This window comes from Neopsephotus bourkii, unplaced genomic scaffold (assembly GCF_033783945.1).
Source record: "Neopsephotus bourkii isolate Nb327-2 ecotype Australia unplaced genomic scaffold, CSIRO-AGI_Nbou_v1 NB_333, whole genome shotgun sequence".
Taxonomy (NCBI): domain Eukaryota; kingdom Metazoa; phylum Chordata; class Aves; order Psittaciformes; family Psittacidae; genus Neopsephotus; species Neopsephotus bourkii.
Genome location: NW_026900839.1, coordinates 2,082,283 through 2,103,478, shown reverse-complemented (window position 1 = coordinate 2,103,478; position 21,196 = coordinate 2,082,283). Strand labels below are relative to the sequence as shown.

The 21,196-nt window shown below is 49.1% G+C and overlaps 1 long non-coding RNA gene across 1 annotated transcript in view; it reads right to left on the bottom strand.

Annotated features, from left to right (window-relative positions):
• Nucleotides 1–20,180, bottom strand: part of LOC133209366 (uncharacterized) — a 52,925-nt gene extending 32,745 nt beyond the window's left edge. The window contains exons 1-2 of the long non-coding RNA XR_009724661.1: nucleotides 20,037–20,180; nucleotides 16,949–17,079 (exon numbers count right to left, since the gene is read on the bottom strand). This is a non-coding gene — a long non-coding RNA (uncharacterized LOC133209366). The remainder of the gene's footprint in view (nucleotides 1–16,948; nucleotides 17,080–20,036) is intronic.
• Nucleotides 20,181–21,196: the final 1,016 nt, after the last annotated feature.

Below are 21,196 nucleotides of genomic sequence, written 5' to 3'. Positions count from 1 at the left end.
GAGACCCGCAAGCTGAACCACAGGCTTGCAGAGCCACCTCACCCCATAGCATCTATTAGCCACTGCCTGGGTACCAGGACATCAGATGAGACAGCCTGAGCAGTGCAGACATGCAGGCAAGGGAGCATAGTTTGATGAGGGTCACCCTGAGAGCATCTAGGATTTAAGCTGGGCAATATGAGTATGGCCTGGCCAGATCAAGCTTAATTCACCGAGATGGTGAGGAACATCTAAGCAAGGTTTTTCCAGCCCTATAAAACAGTGACTTCCAAAACATGCCCTTGATCACATGGGCTGAGAACAGTGAGGAAATACTGTGTCCAGGAACAGCATCTCAAGAAGAAACACCAAACAGGTCTACCCCTTCCAACACTGACACCTGCCAGGGAAGCTCACTGGAAGCAGCAGGCAATAACTCAGCCCAGCGAACAGGAGCAGTCTCATTCTGCTGATCTCAGGCTGGGCAAAGCAGACAAATCAATGAGGTGCTCTGGATTTGGGTCAGGGTCAGGGAAAAGCAAAGCCAAACCCAGGGGATTCTTTTGCTGTTTGCTCTAATCAAGCTGAGAGCATGCTCAGTTTATATTCCTCCAACAAGCCTGGAGATTGAAATCCCCTTTTGTATCCTCCAAATTCCTTCTCTTGCTCTTTCTAGGACCTGCCACTGTCTTTGGCCTTTTGTGAATTTCCTTAACAAGTCTTCTCTTCAGCCCAGAAGAGCTGCTCTTCAACTGGATAATAAAGGGGCAAATTGTAGGGCCCATGGGTCCCAGCAGCTCGCAGGGCAGCTGAGGAAAGGCACAGAGCACTCAATTGGCAGATAAAGAACTAATCTGAACAGAAAATTGCTTTTCCATAATACTGTGCGCTCTGCAAAAGGAAAGAGGCTGGATAGGGCTGAGATCACACACGGTGATTCTGGTAGCCAGGCACACAGAACAGCACAAGCGCTGGTGTGTGAGCTCAGCCCCTTGGACTAACAGCAGAGAGCAAAACCCAATCCAGGCAAAGGGGGTCCACAGGGGGCTGGGACCTTCCCAGTGGAGCAGACCACTGGGCTGTCTTCTCCAGCACCAACAGGGGACAGAAAACAGCAGAACAAAGAGGAGTTAGAAACAGGCAATGGAAGGACAGTCTCCCAGCGAGGACATTTCATCCTGACCTCATTAAAGCAGAAGGCTGATTTATACCCCAACACAGCGTATTCTTTCCAACATTTCTGTTTTACAGCATTTGCTCTGAGGACTCCAACCACACACCCACACTCATTCCCCCCACACCATAAGGGATGTTACGCACCTCAGAACTGCCATGATGTATTTTGGTAGCAAGTGGCACAGGGTAATTTGTCCTTTGACATTGACCGAAGGAAGCGGGGGAGTGAGAGAAGTATTTACTTCTTGTCACAGTTGAATCAGCAACAGCAGCTGTGGGATTACACAGCCTGGTGCCCTTCCCACCCCGAATACTGGGTCAGGTCCCTCGGTCCTGCAAGCAAACAGTTGAACCATGGGCCTGATGATTAACATGCAAGAGAGAGGAGAGAACTCGGGCTCATTTTCAACTTGTCAGGGAGCACCAAATAAATTACAGAATAAAGTCCCAGAGTGACAGAATAATGAGCAATTCATTTGAAATGTAAAATAAATAGGTAAATCTCTAGTGAGCTGGGAGAATAAATGGCATTCAGCCGACATTTAGCAATTAAATTAAACAGTAATGACCTCATGAATAATGGGCTACAGGATTGAATTTGGAGGGCAGTATTTTCTTAAGTGAGGGGCAAAGGGATAAAATGGCCAGTAAGAGGCAAGGTACACTTGGCACAAACTCCCCACTTGTGAAGAGCTGCACAGCCCTGAGGACATGGACCCCCTCTGCAAGGGCTAACCAAAGCCCTGGTGCTCCTAAGTGCCTTAGGCAAGGTCTTCAAGCAAGAGCTGGTACCTTTGACCCAGGCACAGAGTAGCCAAGGGGTGACCAAAGGGGACTCCTAAGAGCAGGCAGCTGCAGCATCAGTTAGGGCCCAAGCAGGAGCAAGCACAGGTCCTACTGCTCCCTTTGGGCTGGGGAAAAAGAAGTGAAACACAATGAAAAGAAGTAACTGGGGCATGCAGCAGAGCATCCTTCCTAGTGAAACCACCTCCTGTGCTCAGACACCCACCTTGACCTGTTTTGTGCTCACATGTCCCCCTCTCCCATATCAAGGCACATCAACGCAGGGCCTGGTTTTCTAGTGTTCCCCTCCCTTCCCTGCTGGTATTATGTTGGTGTTATTAAAGGATTATGTTATCAGGGCTTCTAGCCTAATGACAGCTGCTGTTTCTTGACCCACAGTTCTGAGCTTGTTCTTTCACTTATCAGCCACAGACAGAGCTGGCACTAACCCTTGCTGTTACTATGAGCTCAATCCACAGGTGTCCCTGGATGCCTTCCCCAATGTAGTGCTGGCCAGGCTCTTCTCTAAAAAGCGGGATCCCTGAGGCTATGGGGTCAGTCCCCCCTTTGGCAGCCTGGGGAAGCAGTTCATTCAGGGAGTTCATTTCTTTGTTTGCTTTAGCAGAGTAATTGACCAAGGAAGATGTGAAAAGTGAAATTCCACCTGGGCTCAAGTCCATAACCCCCTGGCTGGTACCAAACACAACAAACCCAAAGCCTTCGTTTCAAAACGTACTTACCCATTTCAGAAAAACACAAACACAGCCACTCAAAACATTCCTCTTCCTGCCTCACTTCACCCCCAGTCACCAGCCTCGACTCAAAAGAGGGTTTTCTCCTACCTCCTCAGGCTTAGTAGCAGGGAGGAGCTATGTCCTATGTAAGGACAGTTAAGCAGTGCTTAGCACAGCAAATCTACCTTCCTCTTCCTGCACAAACCCCCTACTGTTCACACCACCAGAAAGGTGAAGACACCAAAGGCAGCAGGGAACCCCAAACCCAGAGCCCCTTTTGTTGTGGGACACAGAAGCCATTCCAAAATGGGGAAAAGAGAACAATTAACTCAGCAAGACAGCATCCAGAGCGTTAAGTATTGCCACAGCAATGTTTCACTTGAAATATGCAGCACAAAACATAGATGATATGGTTAAGAACTGCTCCCTTTGCTAATGCAGAGCAAACTTGTTGGTCTAATAACTTTTTTTCCCCTCCTGCAAATCAAAGCTAAGTAGAAGTGTTGCCACAGGCCAATAGATTGAGAGCTGGGAAATAAATCAAGATCTGCAGAGATATAAAACCTAATAATTCTATTAAGAGCAAGTTAAGACAATTAAATATTGGTGAGACATCAAAAAGCTAAGTAGCCTGGAGAAGTTGGTTTTATAAATGAACCCATTCATTTCAATCTGTGCCTTCATAAATTGCTTTCCATTCCTGCTCCACGTCTCAAGCCCCAGGTGCCTCTTGCCAAGGGGCAAACAGCCCCATGCTCTGCTAAGCGAGCCACCTGGGAGCAGCGTTCCTCTCAATTACTCTTCACCTTGTATCAGTAAGTAGCAAGCTGCACATGTGCAGCTATAGGAGTTTGTCAAGGCACAGATAACTCAGCATTTCTGGTTCTCCTTCAGAATCAGTCACAACACTCTGCTGGCCTGTATTACTGCTCTCCATGCAGCTTTCCTCTTGACTGTAGCCTCTTCACATTGTAAAGCTCCTACCTATAAACTGGGGAACTGTATTACTTCACAGGGATGTGATTAAAGACAGGTAATTATGGCTTGTAAAAGTACTGGGACTTCAACATGGAAGATGCTTTGCGGAGAGGCCAAGGACTGTCATGAGAAATACTAAGTTTGACTAGAGAAACCATCAGTCCTGGGGCACGGATGCTCTATTTGCCCTAAACCCCAGCAGGGGGCTGATCCAGCCCTGGATAACTACCATTTAGATGGAGTTTGCGTGCATGTGTAAGAGGAAACTGGGCCTTGTGGTGCATGGCTGGTGCTTTTAACAATGTGACATCCAGACCCTTAGATGCACACCAGGCAGGAAGCACTTGTGAGGCTGATGGAGCTCAGGATGTTTCCAGCTTTTACATCGAGGCAAATCCATCTTGTCCCACAGGGTCACAGCCCAGCTCTGCCCCAGGCAGCCTCTCGGGGAGCACGAAAAGGCATCCCCTCGTGTACCCACCTCACTCACAGCCCCTGAACTGCCTGGAACCAGAGATCAGCACTTCCAGTTCACATTCAGACCACTGCCACTGGTGTGGGGTAAGCAGCTGCAAACCCACTTCCTCCTGCAACCACAATGCCTTCAGAATAACCAAAGGCAGCTTCATTAGCCCTCAATACCCTGCCCTGCAAAACAGAAGGCATTCCTCTCCTGTCACACTAGAACCAAAGCTATCGCTAGCAGAAGAGAAAGTAACTCACAAGAGCAGCACCAGTCATAAAGAAGCTGAAAAGGATTTAACTACACAGCTCTCTATAAGGCAAAATCCCTGCAATATACTTGTTGTAAAGCCTGGAATAGCCACGCAGCTGATCCTCACCAATCTCCTGCTCTGGGTAATGCTACAAGCATTGCCTTGCAGGTCTCCCAGTAAAGCTATTGCAAGCTAAACCCCTCAGCCACAGTGCACTGGAAAATAAAACACAGTAAGAAAATCGTATGGCTAAATCCCTATACATCATCTGATGTGTCTGCTGGGAGAGAGGCAAGTTTCTGCTGACCCAGTTTGTCCTAATTCCCAGCTGCTTGGGAGAACAGGACAAGTAAGACAGGTGAACAATGGGCCATAACTCACCTTCTCCCAACCTCCCTCTCCCTCCCTCCACTTCCCTCCTGCTGCTCTTTCTTCAGCCTCGTTCTCTCTGCATGACTAGCTGTATCCTCTCCTCTCTCTCCAGGTCTGTAGGTTTATCTGCACAGCCTCAGAGATTAAGAGGCCTGACAAAGACCATCTCTCATCAAGATGAAAAAAGAGAAAACCTTTATCCAGCCAGCAAAATGACGCTGATGAAAAGCAAAGCCATTAGGAAACATTTGGACTCAGAGCTATACCTTTCTGAGAGGCAATTCCAGGGGTGAGTCTGGGGTTTCCCTATGAATCCTTCCCAGCAGCCCCACCATCTTCTACCTGGGCAGACAGCCGACAAGCCACAGTCAAGGGGTAAGTAGTTAAAGATGCCTTAGGACTTCCAGCATGTGCTGGATTTGCTGGTGTTGCACATCCCAGCAGAGACACAGAGCTTTTAAGGCAGCCATGGCCTTGGCAAATGCCCAGCAGAGTACCACACGTTCCCAAAGGTTAAGAGCAGGCAATGCTTTCAAAAGCCTTTCTGCCAAAATGTCAGCAAATTCTGCATCACTACCAGCCTCAACAGCAGATAATAACCCTGATGAAATAAAGAGGTTGATATGTCTGAACCAACATCTAAGAAAAAAAAAGGCAAATTTAATTGGAAGTGTTTCCTGCAATTTAAATGTCAAAGGAGAAATCATGCCTGTGTTTTCTGCTGGTTCACAACCACAAAGCACCAGTTTCAGTGGCTAAGGAGGGATGACAAAGAAATGTCAAGGAGGCACCTGGTGTTCCAGCTCCCTGCACTTGCTGATCCCTGCTCCGTGGAGTGGACAATCCTGCTCACATCTGCATTCCTGGATGCTCAGCCAAAAGCTTGTTCCACAGGGTGACCAGAGATGAAACCAGGCTGGGGGCTTCCAGCGCATGGTTTGCACCACTCCAACTCCCACACCTAATACACCCGACTCCATCACACCACTGCACACATCACACCTTTGCTCTAGTGCACAGCTTCACGCACAGATCCTCTTCTTTGCAGACTCAATAGAGGCCAAGCCATGCACTTCAACCTGCATGCAGTGCCACCACATCCACAGGAACTACTCAACCCCCTGCAACACCCCGAGACACCCTAGGAAGGATGCATACACATGAAGGAAGCTGGGCAGCGGCAGAGCCCAGCCACTGCCAGCCAAATCCCTTTCCCCAGGGCCCTGTGCTCTCACATGAGCAGGCTGGAGCCAGCAGAGTTCAGGGCTGGGGCACCTCCACTAACATAACCAGGTTCTGCTCCCTACTGAGGGTAAATCAAAACGTTATGTCCCCTTGAAGAAATGTTGCATCCCGAGTGGTTTTTATTCACTTGCCTGCAAGCTGCTGGTGTTGAGACAGATATCCAGCTTAATTTGTTTACAGTGCTACAACCAGAGGCGTATTTCTTTTGTATTGATGACTAAAGTTAAACCTCTTATTTCTTTACTTCCTCTTTTGTGTAAAGAGAATGACACTTGCTACGTTAATACACAGAACAAATTCAATTTCACGATCACTCAGAACCACACTTCCTCCCCCTGCACCACTGTAACACTCCAACAAAAACTTCCTTAAGGGTCTGAACACTGGGATCCAGCTCAGAAAGCTCCTGAACCATGTGCTAGAGCCTTGTGTTTGAAAGCAACATGGCATGGAGATGAAGGCCACTGGATTCCCCTGTGATTACCAAGGGCACAGCACTGCATTTGTTTTTGAGCTAACTAACTCACATTCATGCTGGTTGAGGGCAGCAGGACTGAGATGCAAATGACAAGTGAGTAACTTCAAACACTGCTGAATGATCACGTTTGTTCAATTTAGGAATGAGCTTAAATTACACCAGTTTGGATCAGCTCCCACCCCACCCACTGAAGAGAAGTGTTTTGATTAAAGTGATTATTTTCACGGTGGAAGGGATTTATTTTTTAGGTTCAATTCCAGAAAACCTAAGTTCCAAAAAAATATAAATGATCATTTGGAGCCAAATCACTTAAAATACATGTGTCTGTTTCCTGTGAAATTCTCTTTCCCCCTTTTGACCTGCTTGAATTTGAACACCTTGCTGGCTCACATTCACCCACATACTGCCTAAAATGCCTTGTGCTCTACTTGAAAACTTTTGCTATGGAAGCTTAATACATTAGAACCACTTCAGCTCCAGAGGTACAGCAATGCCAGCAGCAAAGGGACCATACACAGAGCTGAGCATACTCACAGGAACACAACATAAAGAGTAAGCTTGTGTTCAGACCAGGAACAAAACCTGACTCCTTTAAACGCTATCTGGAGTTGGAGGGGATGAAGATTCTTCTCCAATCGCTAGCCCTGACACCCCTGCAGGGACAAGGCACACTGCTTACATGGAAGCCTGGCTCTACCTTACATTCCAAATGCTTTTGCTCACTTTCAACAGGCGACAGAGTTTCTCTCCTTTAGCAGAGGGGCACTTCAGGAAGAGTCACCCCAGCTGACACAGAGCCCAGTAAAGAAGGTGATGTGCTTAAGGGTCTGATTACAGGTCCCACTCGGCACGGTATTAGATCTCAGACTGACTGTCCACCAATAGACATATGCCAACCTTGACATTTACACCAAAGCTCCTCACAGCACCCAAGTCCTTCTCAGGGGCTGGATTTGGGCAAGAGACAGTGCTTTCAGCAGAGCTCTCACTAGCCCTCTCCATGCACTGAAGGGGAAACCAACAGAACAAACTTCCCTGTCCTTACCTGCTCCACCTCAGCACCATAAGGGAGGGTCAAAACCATTTTGATTACACAGAGCATTGCAAAGCCCGAAGCATTGTTATTACCTCTAATTAAGGTGTTCTGTTCAGCCCATAAGGACACTATTATATGCTTCTAACCAGTGAAAGTGTTTTTTGAGGAGTCTCTTATCTTACTAAACAAGCACCTTTTATTTGCTCAATTCTCACTTAGCATATCATTCATTCCCTTCCAAAGCTTCACTGGAGCCTTCCAGACCAAAGCAAAGCCCCATCCAAACAGCATATCAAGATAGGCACAACCAACCTTTCCAAGGTAATATAATGCAGGTTTGCATCCTGCACAATTCAGCACAAACTGCACTTGCTTGTGAAGGTTACAGTTATTAAAATACATACACACACTGTCTGTTTAGAGCCCTGAAAGCTACAGCCTTGACAGTTTGTCTGCGGTCAGGTTCTCACCTCTGCTACACCAGCACCGTGCTGGTGCCACCCTAAGTTTCAGTGGCAAGCTTCCCAGGTTTGCCCTGGCGTGATGAAGATCAGCCCCTGGTCGTGAAGGGAGATGGAACAGACCCAGGGTTTTTATTTATGAGGCCTCCCACTCCCTGCCTCCCATCACACCTCCTGCCAAGTCACTGCACACTGGAACCAGAATTAAAACACAATAAATTATCATAGGAGGAAAAGTGCTGAAACCTCACCTCATAACATTGCCACAGATTAAGACAATTGAGTACAGAGGATCCAATTAGGAGCAAAGAGAGAAAGGCTCAGAAGAATGATAGCACTCAGGGAAGCAAAGTGGCCTTTTCAAGGGCTGTATTTGCAGGCAGAGCACAGTAGCAGCAGGACAGGGAAGCAGTCTCTCTGAAGGTGAGAAGTGGTAGGTTTTGGCTGACCTGTGTAAGTGGTGAAGGGTCTGAAGGAGGGGAGCTTAAGCCTAGCGAGTGTCATTCCAGTGGTGGAAGCCTGGACACCTCCAAAGCAAGCAGGGGGGTTGCTTCACGACTCATTTCCCTGGGGGCAGGATGAGGCCACTCCAGGTCAGGGCCCTGGGCACAGACTTCAGAGCACCTCATTCCTGGCTCTCCCATCAATCCTTAGGACAGGCTCAAGACAGACGAAGGGCAGAAGCATTCTCATGGCACCTCCTTATAGTGACAAACACCACGCAACAGTATCTTGGCAAATGAACAGAGTCTGCCCAGCATCCCGCTTCCCCTGCACAATGAGGTGCACACCTCTGTTCCCTGCCAGTCGCATCCACTTTGAGTATAATCCTTCAAACCAACTGCATCCTTCCCCTTCACAAGGACAGCGGACAGCACAGGGGAGCCCTGATCTCAGCCAGGCTTCCAGAACAAGTAATAACACTGTAATCACAAGGCATATTGCTCTAGCAGCAGGCAAACCCCACATTAAAAACCTTCTTGCAGATCCCACTTGCCCAGAACCACACCAGGGGAACACAAGTGCCCTTGAAAAGCTTTTTATCCACCTTGCACTAACGCAGCGCTGGAAGCCTGGTCCTCACCCAGGATAAAGAGCCCTCTGCTCAGCAGGGCAGCAGAGCGTTCACAGATTAGGGTTCTTTTGTTTTTTCCTAAAGAACATCTCCTCCATAAACCAACAATTAGCTGCACTCTGAATTTATGAGTGTAATTTACAATGTCAAAGCATGGGCAGCCGCGGCTTTCACACAACCGTGAATGTTTGCTTTGCTCTGAAGGAGCCAGAACAAGGCACACTGCTGCTTTCTGGGGGGTGTCCTTCAAAGGAGAAAGCTTCCACCACCCGCAGAGGGCACACACTGGTACCATTATCACCTGCAACGATGCAGCGACCTCCCCAGAACCATCTGGTTTCTAAAATAGGGAATGGTAAGAAGGGCTTTGTTGTGTGATTTGACTACCATGTTAGTCAGCTTGGGTTTAGTTGCACCAGCAAGAAGCAGATGAGGCAATAAGGACCAAGCAAAGGTGGAAGCAAAACATCTCAGAGAAGCAATAGTAATTAAAAGACTTCACATCATTTAGAAATGAAGGAAAAACACAAGTAGGGTTTTAGCTCTCCCCTACTGAGCTACTTTTAAGTAAAAGTCACCCGTCTAGTAAGAAATTATTAGCTTAGAAACTTATAGGGAAAACTTCTCCAGGGAAACACAGGTATTGAAAGAGATGTGCCTTGATAGAATTAATGGTGTTTTCATAGAGCCAAGATCCCTAATGAAAGTGAACTCATTTACATATACAACCACTCAGCACTGGTCTGTGCCAACTAACCAGCAGGCTTCTCCTGCAAGAGGTAAAAAGGGCAGAAGCACTGAGTTCCTTTTGTGTTTCTTCCTCTCCCCACCAGGTCTCCATCTATCACAACACCAACCCACTCTGCCCAGGACCTGAGCAGTGCAGGTGACTACATGCTGCTTGGGGCCAGCTCTGGGCTACCAGCAGGCTGGCTGCAGTGCTGGCAGATGAAAGAGGCAGTTTTAATGTTAGTCAGAGAGCTTGTGAAGCCAAGAGGCTGTTTCTAACAGGAAGGGAAGAAAGGCTTTCTAGTCCATAGCTGCAAGGTATTTACCTTAATGTTAAATGACAACTGCTTGCAAAACAATATTGCAGGGGCTTCCTTGAGGCATTAATCAGAGGTTGTGTCTCCTACTCTCACTAAATGTGGGGAGTGACAGATACAGACAGCACCATGGGGCAGGGGCTTTCATTCACAGGCTGTCAGCAGCACACCCATCAAACTTCCATGCAGGTTCCTACACTGGGAGCCTCAGTGCCTTTAGGAACCTCAAAGCCTTTCCAGGAATCTATGAAGACAATGACTGAGGCTGAGACCAACAGAAATCAGAGGTCTGTTATCAAAGCCTTTCTGAAAGCAGATGCTCCCAGGTCCATCCCCCAAGTCCCCACAAGCATGGTCTGCTGCACCAGCAAAAGGGCTCCAGGTCGCTCCTGTGACCAAGGGAGAGTTTCCAATGCAAGGAAGAATCAAGTCACTCTTCCCAGCTTCCATCTGCAGGAAGAAGCAATGAGTCTGACTCTACTACAGTGCCCAGGGGAACAAAAAGGGTTTTTTTTTTGTTGTTGGATTGGATTTTATTCATTATTTGCCTCCTTCAAAGTACCAGGGCAGCAAGGAGACATGGGGAATGGCATATGGCATCTGAAGCCCTCCTCCATAGCCCCCGCCACCCCTCCTGCCTGCCAGCAGGCTGTACCCACAGAAACAGATGGTCGCTTCAGGTCATGGCTCCTCCAGACTGATAGAATGCAGCCAAAGCCAAGAAGGCAGAAATAGTGTATGATTTAATGGGAAAAAAGGATTTCACACCGAAGATTTCATACAGAAGCCCCATCTGGCCGAGTCACGGAGCATCACTACAGCCAGCCAGCACCAATGTGCCTTTCTGCAAGGAGAGTTGAGGCCCCTCCACACAGTGAGGGTGGCACCATCATTGCTCTTTGCTTACAACACATTTTAAGAGTAGCAGCGCTAGGTCTGCACTTAGAGAGGGCTCTAAGCATCTCTCCTGCCACACAGAAGACGCACAGCACTTGGGGTGGCTATATCAGGAAGATCACATTTACTCTTATGCCAAAGACCTCTCCCTGAAGTCCTTCCAGCCTTCTCTTGCCCCCCTCACATCCCTGCCTGTTTTGGGTCTCTTCCTCGAGGTGCTGCTCACCTCCCACTATGATCACCAGCCTGCTTTCATTTCCACCCCTCATTCTCTCCCCAAACTCCTCTGAAGATGTGCTGCTGTATCTGCTTTCCTGCAAAACAGATACAAAATAAAGCATAATCTACCAAGATGAGGCTTTAAATCCTTCCTCCCTCCATTGTACACATCTTCAGGCATCATTTTTAAATGGCAGAAGCATGTCTACAGATTTATGTGCATCTTTAAAGTCTAATTTACATAAAAACATGTACAGAGTGTTTCTTACCCTCAGGGCACAGCAGATATAAGGAGAACACCTAATGAATTAAAAAATGTTTGGATAAAACTTATATAAACTCTTACATATGCTACAAAGATGAAAGGCTACAATTATGAGAGGCATTGTGTACTGACACAAGTAGCTCTGTGCAATAAATGACAGAATTTCAGTGTCCTTGAATCCAAACCAACACATTGTGAAAAGATGCTTCCCTATAAATCTATCTCTGTACGTTCTTTTCAGCACCTCTGGAAGCGCAGGGATGCTATAACAACTTTTCAGTTGGTATAAATTTCATCATTATAGCGATCACTCTCTATTTAAGGGCACCTTTCCACTTCCTAAAGAGCACTGATAGGAGGTAATTATAAACCTTATCTCACATGATCCGGATCATCGGCTGGCATTCATGGGAAAGGTAGGTCTAAATGAGGTGTGTATGTGCAATGGAAGGGGTATTCTCACCAAGCTGCAATATCCCAATCTTTTCATCCAACATAAATTTTTAACGCAGGAGGAATATAGTTTTGCAATACAAAGCTTGGAAGCAATGGAGTTTGTGTAAACAGCCAGCCACAGGGAGGCTGCGCTCCACAAACACACGCTGCCAACACAGAACACTGCCACGGCCATCTAATTCATGAGTTACTACTGTCTGTCATGCTCCAAATGTAACCCTCCACAGCACTCAGCCTCCCCACCCATGGCACCAAGCAACAGAGCCCAGGGGAGCAGCACTGTCCTGCCTCAATAGCCTGAATGGGGCTTGCTCAAAGCTGCACTAAGCCAATGGGAGGGAAGTCTCCTCTCTCCTACCATGACCTGTGATGGGCATCTCTCCCACCCCCGTTACTTAGGCATCAGGTAGGTATGACAGCTCCTCATCTCCCAGAGGAGGAATTCATTAGCATTTCTTATGCCTCATGGATTAGGGTGATGAGACACAAAAGCCCAGATCATCAATTTATTAACACCAGCACAAGCCTACAGAAATGCTAACCGAGAAACGCTACAGAAATGCTAACCAAGCCAGTGGAGATGCTTCAGATTTGCTCCAACATGACACCAGTGTGGAGCTCCTGGCATTTAAGAGTTCACCAAGCTGAGAGGTCAGCTCCTGACTTTCTGCTGGTACCTCAGGGCTCCAACCTTAGCTCCCTGTGCTAATATATACAAACCAGTCAGCCTGTCCCCTAAAGCATTCACAACCTTTGCAGGCAGGACAGAAAGAAAATGGAGGGGAAAAAGTCACAGAGAGATGGAAGCTGACACCAGAGCAGTGGCAAGGATGGAGACTGGCGCCCAGGCCAGGCTTGCAGCACACATCCTGCTCATTGCAGCAGCAATGAGAGGACTTCACCTCCCCTCTCAGGTTGGTCTCAGACTCCACACAGTCATCGCCCCACTTTTAATCAATTTGGGGACATATCATTCCCTTAGAACTCAGCTGAATATGTTCTCTAGGGCTATGCATGGTTGTTTAACAAGACCAAACCAACCGGCTACTTTAATGCACCACCCCGAGTTAGCATGTACCAAAAGAAAGTTATTATACAAGAAATATGCAAAGACTGCATTCTTGCCCAGAGTCCTTTCCTCCTCCCTCTTGGCCACAGTGATGGAGACAGTCAGCACATTCTTTGCAGATCAATACTGCACTTGAATGTGATCACCACTCCAATTACTGCCTCAATTACAGAGGCAGGAGTTTGCTCCTGCACACCTACCCCTGCATTGAAAAACCCCTATGCATATGCTGCCCATTGAAATGATACCTGTGGGAAATCATTAACCCACTAATCTGAAATCAATTTAAAGTCCATTTGCCTAATGACAGACATGCAGTAAATTATCTATAAATTGTTAATTTAGGAGAAAATGACATCACAAGTTTTGTTTTATTAATTGGCTTTTCCAGATGCAAGCTATTGCTAAAGCTTTATAATCTATGTCTCTTGGTGAGCAAACATTGAAACCCACTTAATAAGACACCTTTTATGCCAAGAAAGAGAGTAAAATGAGTAAACCTGCTCTTGTGAACTCTCCAGTATAAGGGTTTATGCATTCATCCTAGCAATTAGAGAAGGAGGAGTCATGGGGAAAGCGAGTAAAGGTCCTTGGAGTCTCTGTTCACTTTCTTGAACAAAATTGGTTCCAACCACATTTGCATTTTTCACAGGCAAAATTCCTGTGAGTGCAGAAGCCAACGCCAGCCCAGGTCACCTCTCCCAGCATCCCTGTGCCTCCTTGGCAAGGGCTCAGCCACACACACGCTGAGTTAAGAACCTCAGCTCTCAGCAAATATTTGAGCGACAGACTCATTGGCCAAAGCAGGAAATGATTGACAAAATCTGTGTCCAGAGACCAGGCTGTGATTTCTTTGCTGATACAGAAGTATTAGACACTAACTTGTCCTATCTACTTCTAGTGCAGGGCTGCAGAGACCTTCTTCAGATTATTTTCTTCTCCTCAGGTCCACAGAAGGTAAGTATCTAGTCAACTAACTCCTATTTCAGTCTCTCCAGCTGGATCTGTATCCTTGGTCTCTCATGCAATACTCCAGGTGTGAATTTCCCTCCTACCCCAGGCAGCCGCTCGGGCATCACTTGCACACCCCTCCTCAGTGTCACCCACAGAAATCAAGTCCATGCAGTTTCTCTCCCCCGTGGTAACTAGGCAACATGACTAAATTTGGTATCTACAACAAAAATAGAAGTGTAAAGAAATCAGGCTGGACTGACCCAAAGAGTGAATGCACCCGAGGACGTTGCAGCAGCGCCCAGCACAGCTTTACAGTGCAGCAGGACTCTGACAGGGATGAAAATGGGAACACAATGATTTCAGCTACAACCCGATGTCCAGCAGAACTTTCAGCACTGATTCTCCAATTTCAGTAGAATTTGAAGGGAAAAGACAGCACAAGAGTAAGGTAATGGGAGCTTGGGATACCATCAGGCAGCAGGGAGAGGCACTGCTCAGCAATGCTTCAAAGCCCAAACTTCCACCTAGGAAGAAAAGCAAAGCCACAGGATCTGTCCCACACCAAGTGCCCAGCAGCAACTTGCAGATCACCAGACGAGGCCACTCTCAGCTAGGTCTGGAGAGAGGCCAGCGAGCTCTAAAGCTGGCAGTAATACTGCTTGTCCCACATGGTGCACACACGAGGCAAGCCAGCTCCACTCCCTCTTTTCTCTTCCGGACCTTATCCAAACCCCCCCCCAGCCAGCACGAAGACTCTCAGAAGTGCTTATGAGATAAATGAAAGAGCTCTTTAGGCAGAGACCAGCCACCCCTGTGCCTGAAGAGAGGCCTGTATGCACAAAAAGCTCTTTTTTTTTAATGCCAAAATAGAAAGCTGCAATCTCAAAGCTTCCCTCTTCCATTAATGCTCTATTTAAGTCTGTTCTTGAATCTGTCTGGATTACAAACCCACCCCCTCTCAGCAAACCCCCTTCCCAGACAGCCTTTTCTCTGCTAAATAGATACTAAATATAAATATATACCAAGGAGAACTCATAGGGAAAAGACAACTGGGATTTTTAAAAGCTTCCCCTTCCTTCATCTACTCCACAAACACACACACCAAAACAGAGCTGCTTTGTTGTTTGCTTTCATGGCTCCCAGCTGAGAGCTTGTCCCTCCACTACCATTCATTGCCACAGCTCCTGCTGCACAAGTGCAGTGTTGGGAATACCCTTCCCTGGGAACAAAACAAGCCCCTCCAGCAGATCCCAGTAGTGCCCCACAGGCCAGGTGATGAATGTAAGTGTGCTGAAAGAAATGCTGCCAGATGAATGCTGGCCCTATTCCCCGATCCCCTAGTGAAACCAATCCACTTGGAAGAATTCCTGCCTGCTGATATGCTAATACCTTAAATGAGCTTTAATTAATTTCCCAACACTACTTGTGTCACACACACACCCTGTGCCAGTCCTCATTGCTGTCAGCCCCGATGTGCTGCATCGGCACCCTGCACTGCCACCCCTACAGCCCAAACAGAGGAGATGCTGATTCCCAAGGGGCCGCTCTGCTTGCCCCACTTACGCTGGGAATACATTTATTCTGCTGTGAAATCACAGCAACACCTGTTCTGATCATTTCACAGTTCCAGTTTCAAAGAAAACACTCCTAAGGTGGGGGAGACCCAATAAAATCCAGCAGCCTGCTCTTCGGAACAGCACGAGGGGAAGGTACGTGTACAAGACAAGATGTACAATCACACACCATCTCTACCCAGCCAGCACTCCTCTGCAACTCCTGCACAGCTTGGGCCAGGAACCCATCGTTACCTGCAGCACCTGAGTCATAGGCAACATACCCACACAGGGCTGAGCTGGGCTGCTGCAGCTGTACCAAAGCAGAGGAGGCTGGTACCTCCCCTCCCTTCCGCTGAATATGATTACTCCAATTCTGTGCTGGCATTAAACAAGCACATCATCTGTTCTGGCTCTCTGCTCAGAAGCCATGGCTTACAGTCAAGTCACTTGAAGCAGCAGGATGACACGCCTGGCCCTCAGGAGGGCCTCGTCCCTACAATAACCGTCATTTTCCTCCATGGCCTTCTGGTGGACCTTGTCCCCACACTCCTTTCCCTTTGAGCCATAAGCTCTTCCAATAACCCTGTTTCAGGCTGGATCAAAACAACATTGACCTGTACTGCCTTATAATCAGATGACAGACAGCAGTACCAAGGACAAGAGCTGTGCAGTGCTCGCAAAGAAACCAGTTGCGTTCAGCTCTTGTTACATGCCAGGTTTTTGACAAGCACCTTCTAGCTCTGTCCCTGATTTTTCCTTCCCAACTACCACATCTCTCCTGGAGACAAGGCAACATAACAGCCTGATGAAAAGGCTCTTGCAGTTAAGGCACCAGAGAACCTAAAGGCTGTCTCTTCCCAAGAACAATGCAAAGCCCTGCCTTGATTCCCTGGGAGCATCTTCAGTTTTATGTTTATTTTTCAATGTGATCATCAACCAAGACAGCAAAAAGACTCATCACCATCTATCACGAGCTTCATTGTTTAGTAATAAGATGTATTGCCCCCTTGCAGCAAAGTAACACTCCAGCCAGAGCTCCCATTTGTTAAGGTCTGGCTGACTGGGAAACCTGTCCACATCAATGCTGTGAACACTCCATTTGGAGCACAGACAGTAAATGTTAAGTGCTAATAAACAGGAGGGATTGCAGGCTGCTGAGCACATGCAAGGTTAGAGGCAGGTCATCACCAGCCTTCCCCAGCCAGGCTCCTTGAGCTTCTTCTGGTCCAGCGCTACCAACATCCTCCAAACACAGCAGAGCACATGGCTATGCCTGCTGAGTCATCCCAGCTCTGTCCCACACATCCCTGAACCCCATTAACCCTGCTTGGAGTTCCACAGCACAGTTACAATCACAGAGTACCCCCAGAAGACAGCCAGCAATGGGTTTGTCAGAGCCAGCGGGGCAAGGCAGGAGTAGAGACAGAGTAGCTACACTGGAGGAAAAACTTACTTGTCTCCGTGAGTCAGGGGGAAGCTGAATCTGCTTTTCTGTTGTCAGAAATGGCCTCAGCAGGTCAGACAGCAGAGAGAAAGCTTTCTGGAGAGCACTGGTGGTCTTCTCTGGTAGCACACGATGACAACCTGTGGAGGACAAAGTTAATGCTTAGGTGGGTGTTCTCTGACCTGGTGTCTTCTGTGCTTCCCAGGATTAGAGGCATGCTCTTATCTCAGGAGCCTTAATGCTCCAAAGCAGCAAAAGCCCAGCAAAACTGAGCCTCTGTCAGCAGCCAGATCAGAACTGCATACTGCTGGGTCAGAGATGATCTGTCACCACACCAGATACCTAAACACACACTGGGGCAGTTCAGAGCATGCTTTCTCTCCTGCAGCGTAAGCCAGGCCCCAAGGAAACAGCAGCCTTTCTGTAGTCCCAGCTAGGGGAACAGCTGGCTCAGCAAGGGCAGAGCCTCTACAGAGCAGCCTTAGATGATGTATGAGGGTTTCTGGCAGCATCCATCAGTGCACTTCACTGAGGTCACAGCCTCACACATTAGATGCAGATGTCAGTTCCATTTTTACGTTGGGAAATATCAAGCTTAGACATACAGAGAGAGCACTGGCAAGATTTCATGATTTATCATCACCTGTCATTCCAGGCTGGGTTTTCCCTTTGGCTTCCTTACAGCAGCTCCTTTGAGCGGTACATGAATTCCAGGGGCAGGGGACAGGTCAGCTGTTCATTCACACCTATGTCTCTGAGGAACCACAACCTTCAGGAAGGCTGAAGCATTAATGATCAACCACCCATCCTCTGCAGCCAGGCAGAGAAACGGCCAGCAGGAGCAGTCTGCCCCAAAGAGCAGCCAGTGGAACACTGTGCACCACCCAGACCTAGCTCAATGAATAGCACCTGCAGGAAAAATAAGAAGCTGGTAGAGGTTTCACAGAACTCCATCAGCACCTCAGACCGTTTCAGCTGTATCACCGTGCCAGAGGGCACAGAATGAGTCTAAAGAGAACAGGGAAAGGCAGCAAACATGACCAAAGCTGTACCTCACCAGTACCTTCCCTTGAGCACCCTTGCAGCTTAAGGAGGAGTTTCTCTTGCCAGAAACTTCCCCCTCTCCAAGCAAAGAGCTGGAAAGAAAATCCCACAGGCAACATATCCTTCATTGCTCTTGGGCTGCATATCATTCAGGAAACAACCACAAACCCAGGTGATGCTCAAGGAGATATACTGCCACTGCTCCCTCCTGGGTGACAAAACTATGTCGTCTATCAAACACCAACGCCTTGAAGCAGAGCAAAGCAGCTGTGGCAGTCAGCAGCAAACTCATCCTGCTCCTGAATGCCACCAAGGGCCAGCTCATGGCTCTTACCACTCCCCATAGCATGGAGCAGTTCCGGCAGGCAGTGCTCAATGCTGACAGCAAACTTCAGTCCAGACTCAGCCAGCCATTTGTGGGCAAGTAGCTCATGCACTGGCTGCTTGATCAATTCTCCTGCTTGTTACCCCAGCTCCTTTGTTAGCCTGCACAAAGCTGAGGGGAAGCCCAGGCCCTCACACCTTGGGAAAGGCTCCCAGGAGCCTGCACAAGCGAGCTGATGGGTTTGGGAATGGGTTCAAGTCCCTGCTGCCCCTCCATATGCCTCTGTTCAGCACAACACAGCCCTGAGCTCATTGGGCCAGAGGCCACCAACTAAAGAGGATTAACAGCCCTAGTGCAGATGTGCAGCCCCCCTTTGCTGCACTCAAAGCCCTCCTTGTGCTTTTCACTGACCACCAAGAGATTCAACTGAGAAGCCCATTAACATTTAAGAAAACAGAAAAGCATGTCCACAGAGCTGTTTTTAAAGCTCACCATGAGTCTGCCCTGCCCCAGGCTGGAAAGGATCCCATCCCTTCCGCATCTGCACTCTCTGGGTTCAGTTTGGTTAAGAAAATAATCTCAGATCACGTTATTTCATGTGGCAATTTCTTAATCACCCAACACCTGTAGTGCTCTGCAAGGCTGGAGAGCTCTTTGGTGATGTGGAATGAGGTATCAGCGCCTACACCTGTACCTGACATGATCCTAGCACAGACCATGAGACCGTGAAAATATAGCAGTCGAGCCACAGTGCTTGCTCTCAGTGCCACACTTCAGCCCTTCATTCTAAGGGCTCTGAGACAGCCGCATCCTCCACTGGAAGAAGACATGACCCAGCCTCCCTGCCATGAGATCAGATACTCAAAGCAGCATTGCAACCCTTTCCCTCAGACATACTCTGTCTTGGCTAGCCCATACACTACGTCACCCATACCTCCTCCCTTAGCAGGTCCTTACTGTTGCCTCACAACCTCCTTTTCCACAAGCAGAAGATGCAGGACATTTCTAGTGCCTGCCTAAACCACAAGTCACCCGTAACCAACCCAACCTCCTCCGCCTCCCATCACAGGCCATGCTTGCAGCACTGGTTGTGAGCTGCTGCCTTCCAGCCCAGCCGTGGCTGCGCTTCACTGGCAGATTAACCCAGCCCTCCCCTTGCACAGCTCCTCTGCTTCACATCTGGGTTTGAAACCCAGTCTTTGCTCTCCTTTCTCACCCCAGCCCAGTGCACTTCAGGCTGTATTTGTCTTCACTGCTTTTCCCCCTACCAAAACACCCAGCAAGGCATTACCAAGCCCTTCCTAGTGCTTGTTGCATCCAGCAGTCTGAAATACATTTTGATACCGAGCTCCTGGGCAATCACCTTGCTCTAACCTGAGAGCTGAAAAGAACAAGAAGAAGAAACAGGCACCATGGGCCAACACTCAGAGAAGCACAACCCACAAACCTACCCAGTTATCCCTGGTTTGGGTTCACTTCAGCTCCTGTGCCAGCTGACAGCAAGGAAAAGCCTGGCACTGAGCTTCTAAAGGCTTTTGCTCCTCATCCTCAGGCCTTGGGGAGCATTGGCTATGTGAATAAACAGCCATGAGGAGGAGAACAGAGGATGCCAGGGGCACAGCTCCCCACAGGCCCTGCTCACTGCTTGAGGAGCCACGGAGATGTGTCATCTGCCGGGTGACAAATGACCAGGGAAGGGCAGGGAGTGAATCATCCTCTCTCACTGACCTTTGTGTCAATCATCAGAGGGAGAAGGCTGCTCCTGAGCTGCTCGGCAATGGATAACGAGCTGCGGGGCCGCACAGAAGCGAGCCCCAGACCTGCTCGACACCGGGCAGTGCCCCATGGGCACCATTACGGTGCTCCGAGAGGGAAGGCGAGAGCCAGCGGGGGGGATAAAACCACCGGGGCGTGAAACCCAACCAACAAACAAAGCCCAGAGGACTCGGTCTGCCTCCGGCGCAGCTGAGCCAGACAAGCGCACGTCTCAGAGCTCCCTGTTATCGCCTGCAGCACAGGGGAGGAGGGACCGCGGATGGAGCGGGTCCAGCGGTACTCTGAGACGGGGCGAGCCAGATCCCCCCTCGTGAAGCGGCACCGAGGGCTGAGGCCGCTCCTCAGCTCGGCACGGTGGAGAGGACAGACCCCAGACGGGGAAACACTCACCCGAGCCGCTGCAGACACCGTCCCGTCGCGGCTCCCCTCAGGGCTCGCCTTAGCGGCGCCCTCAGGAGTTAACGGCAGCACCTGGGCTCCTGAGGCGCCCCCTTCCCCTCATGGGGTTCAGCCGTGTTAGCGTCTTCCCCCACAGAACAAGGGGCACGGATGAGCCCCAGCCCTCCGGCTCCCCTGGAGTCTGGACAGGCAGGGACAGAGGCACAGGGATGGGTGCTGTCGGTAGGGAGGGCAGGCTGGCTGCCACACGGGGTTCTTCGGGGGTGATTGTTCCCCTTCACAAGCACAGAATTGGAGCTGGGCGTTGGTTTTGGGCGGGAAGGAGCCCATGGGAGAAGGCCCTGTGCTGGTGGGGCAATGGGGAGGCGATGGAGGCCTCACCGTGCCACAGCTGTGTGTGATGAAGGCGGCACACCGGGCTCACTCACCTGGAGGAAGCGATGGGGCTGTGCTGAGCCTGGTGTGGACCATCCATATTAGCACAGGCCAGCAGCCCTGCATGGACAGGTTCCCACAGGTGGAAACGCAATCCCCTCAGTCTCTGCCAGCTTGAAATGAATGGTGAGCAGCTCTTGCCCCATGTAATCCATCCTCAGAGTCCCTTCCCCTGTCCCAAACCCTTCCTCAGCCCAGCAGCCTTCAATGAAGGAAGCGCTATGGAATCACTGCCCATCGCTGCTGTGCCCCAGGGCACCCCGATCCCCACCTCTGGC